Here is a 4,267-nt window from a genome sequence, read left to right as displayed (position 1 = left end):
ACTCAGGAGAGTGATACTCATTGTGATTGGAACTCGGAAGAGCACCCGCCCATCCCTGCGCGTCACCCACCATTAGCCTGGAAACCCCGCGGCATGATCCCTCTCCCTGCTTAGGCCTTACGCCCATGTGACGTCATTGACATAAACTGTGACCATACAGATCATTGTTGCAACCACTGTTATTGTACAGGCCAGTCCTTGCCTACAGACAGCCCCGCAACCTGAAGCGAATACTCACCAGCAACCACACACCACACCACAGAACCACTAACCCAGGAACCTATCCTTGCAACAAAGCCCGTAGCTCACGAAAGCTTATGCTCAAATAACTTGGTTAGTCTCTAAGGTGCCACAAGTCCTCCTTTTCTGTTTGCGAATACAGACTAACACGGCTGTTACTCTGAAACCTGTCATATAGACAACAGTACTATGTCACCCAAGTGTCTTCCTGTTAATACTCCTTTTCTGATCTTTGAATCAAAGCCATAGCAATAGGCAAGACTCGTTTGCTGACATCACAAGACCTGAACACACAGCTCCCCTTCTCTCTCTCTAACCATGCCGGCTGCATTTCACAGCTCTGTTCATTTCCATCTCTTCCTAACCAGTCTCTAAAGTTCGGCTCTGGGTCAGGTCAGTCTGGGAGTTAATGAATTCTGTCTGGCCCTTCAATGAGATATTATAATACACTCATAATGTCACACCCAGGTCTCTAATGGGATGGAAGGGTGGGACGTTATTGACATGAACTGTGACCGTATAGTTCATTGTTGCAACCACTATTATATATTTGCAGCAAATATTGTACAGAGGTTGTTGTGTGAGGTGTCTATAAAGAGGTTATGATTTGCTGGTTGTGATTGTGCTGTCTGTATGTATGTGTGTATTGTTTTTGTAGTTGAAGTTAGGAATCTTGGCTATGTACTTGTGTCTCAATGTGTTTTGATTCTAAGTAGCCTCAGTGAAGCATTTGGTCAGCTTCTTGAGAAAGGACAATTCTCAGTAAGTGCCCAGTCAAGAAACACTTAACTGACAATGAACTTTGGGAGATCGCAATCCACATCTGAGCTTTCCTGGGAACATTCAAACTAACATGTAAACAATGGCGTCCGCCTGCAAACTGAGTCATGCATGGACATGTGACTTGACCATGTGACTCCAGGCTCCATCTTGCTGCTGTGATTTCCACAGTAAGAACAAAGGGGTGTCCTTCCACAGGGCAAAGGATATAAAAGGCCCTGGAAACACCTCCATCTTGTCTTCAATCCTGCTTCTTACATCTGGAGGAACCTTGCTACAAACTGAAGCTCTGAACAAAGGACTGAATGACCCATCCCAGCTGGGGATGTTCTCCAGAGACTGGATTTGAACCTGCCGTTTATTCCATCACTGCCACAAGCCTGAACCAAGACCTTTGCCATTGCTGTGTGTCATTGATTCCATTTCACCAATTCTAGCTCTCATCTGTATCTTTTCCTTTTATGCATAAACCTTTAGATTTTAGATTCTAAAGGGTTGGCAACAGCGTGATTTATGGGTAAGATCTGATTTGTATATTGACCTGGGTCTGGGGCTTGGTCCTTTGGGATCGAGGGAACCTTTGTTCTTTTACTGGGGTATTGGTTTTCATAACCATTCATCCCCATAACGAGTGGCCCTGGTGGGGATACTGGGAAACTGGGGTGTCTAAGGGAATTGTTTGTGTGACTTGTGGTTAGCCAGTGGGGTGAGACCAAAACCTTCTCTGTCTGGCTGGTTTGGTTTGCCTTGGTGTGCACAGAAACCCCAGCCTCGGGCTGTCACTGCCCTGCTCTAAGCAGTTTGTCCTGAATTGGCACTCTCCGTTGGGTCCCGGCAGAGCCAGCGTCATTACAGCCCCTCAGAGACTTGTGTCTATTTATTATACCCGGAGCCAGCTTGACCGACTCAGGGTACATCTACAGTGCAAACCCCCCGCAGCAGCCAGGCTCCGAGCTGGGGTGACTGACTCCGGCTCATCATATGGGGCTCAAAATAGCAGTGTAGACATTTCCACGTGGGCTGGGGCCTGGGCTCTGACACCCTTCCCCATGCTGGCTGTGATGGGGCTGCCTGTGGGAGCCAGCTGAGGTCACTCAATCAGGGTGAACTGCAAACAAAACGGGGCAAACAAACCACAAAGACTGGTGGCTATTCCAATACTGAGATTTACCCAGCCAGCCCAAAAAAGCCTCTGTCTTACCTCCCTGGGTACTCAGACATCCAAATAATGCCGTTCCTTTAAAGTGCCCAGCCTCCAGCCTCCATTCAGACACACCTGTCAAACATAGGATGATCAATTCTGAAAATCTTATTTCATCATAGAAAATAAAAGGTTCTCCTGACCCCAAAGGACCAAGCTCCGGACCCCGGTCAAATGAGAACTCAGATCTATACACGCTTATATACTTATTAACTAAACTAAAATTTATTAAAAAAGAAGAGAGAGAGAGAGAGAGAGAGTGTTGGTTAAAAGATCAATATACAGACAGACTTGAGTTCAATTCTTGAGGTCCAGATACAGAGCAGAGATGGCAAGTTTGTAGTGGCCATACGTCCTTTTAGAAATAGTCCAGAGGTTATAGTCCAATGTCCATGTTCAGGGTGACTCCAGTCAGTGACTGGGGATCTCAATCCTTATGGCTTAAGGTTTCCCCCTCTTGAAACCCAAACCAGATCTGAATGAAGAAGGTTCGTGTCCCAGGGATTTTATACATTTCCAGCAGCCTTTTGGCCTGAGAAAACAAGAAACTTAACTTTCCCTCTGCCAAACATCCTGGCAATTACCACAGGATGATTTAGCCATTAAACAGTTCAGACACAGGTTACCACAACCTTCCCAGCGACATATAGACAACAGTACTATGTCACTCAAGTGTCTTCCTGTTAATACTCCTTTTTTGATCTTTGAATCAAAGCCACAGCAATAGACAAGACTTGTTTGCTGACATCACAAGACCTGAGCAAACATCTACTCTTCTCTCTCTAGCCATGCCGGCTGCATTTCACAGCTCTGTTCATTTCCATCTCTTCCTAACCAGTCTCTAAAGTTCGGCTCTGGGTCAGGTCAGTCTGGGAGTTCATTAACTCTTTCTGGCCCTGTCACCTCTCCATGAGAGATTACATTACACTCAGACCGTCACTCCGGGTTCCAGAACCCAGGCTCCAGCCGGAGCGGAACGTCTACACAGCCATTTCTAGCCCTGTAGCTCTGAGACTCACTGACGCACTTTATTTTGTTTGTTGCTGTGTAAACGCACCTTCAGGGCCTGGTCTGACCCCCGTGATCCTAGGGGAGGGACTCTGCTGATTCATGGGAGCAGGCCTGTCGCATCTCCCCCATAATCGAGACCCCGGATCTACCTAGACACTGTGGACTGAGCCAACAGCAAGAGGCAACTTCAAACCAGGAGGAAGAGAGCCCCTGCCACCCCACGGCACTCAGTACCCATGGGGGGGTGTGCAGAGCCCCTGCCACCCCACTGCAATCGATGCCCTGCCCCATGGGGTGTCTGCAGAACTGTATGGAAAACAAGCCATCAGTCTCACAAAGAACTTTGATATCTTGACATTTGTTTCCATGTCCAGTATGGGACGAAGCCAACCCCTGAGAAATGTCTCACGGCGAGAGAAAGACAGACAGACAGACACTCCGGGATAGCCAGTAACCTGGAGGTTAGGGATTTCAGTGTCTCTGGGAAAAATTATGGATGGGGGCAGGGCGGTGGAGGAAATACATGGTAGCCTCTTGTGGCATGAGACGCTCAGGGTCATTCATGCACCTCTGGGACCCTCCCTTGCCTTTCTCCTGAGAGGGGTGGAATCGTTAACTCTGCACACACTGAAATCCTCGTCGCTGGGCGTCTGCGTTAAACCTTCCGTGAGCAGCACGGGGCCGTCACCCCACTCCGAGCTCCTGCAGACTCCGGTGTCTCTGCTTCGCTTACACTGGAAATGCGGTTCTGAGGATTTCTTCTCAGCTGGCATCTGACTATCATCCCCGCTGTCGTGCTGGTCGTGGGCCAGGACCCCCGTCTGCCAGGCCCTCGGCAGGCGCAGAACAGAAAGACGGGCGGTGCCCCACACAGCCAGCAATTGAAGGGCTCATCTACACGTCAAATGCTGCGGTGGCAGCTGGAGCGCTCCAGTGTAGACGTGACCTGTGCCGACGGACGGGGGTCTGCCATCGGACGAGAGACAGGGAAGGAAGCCGTGGGACGAGACCGGTGATCAGCAATGCTCGTGTAAC

The sequence above is a fragment of the Caretta caretta genome, chromosome 1, assembly GCF_965140235.1.
Source record: "Caretta caretta isolate rCarCar2 chromosome 1, rCarCar1.hap1, whole genome shotgun sequence".
Classification (NCBI taxonomy): domain Eukaryota; kingdom Metazoa; phylum Chordata; order Testudines; family Cheloniidae; genus Caretta; species Caretta caretta.
This window is presented reverse-complemented; position numbering follows the sequence as displayed.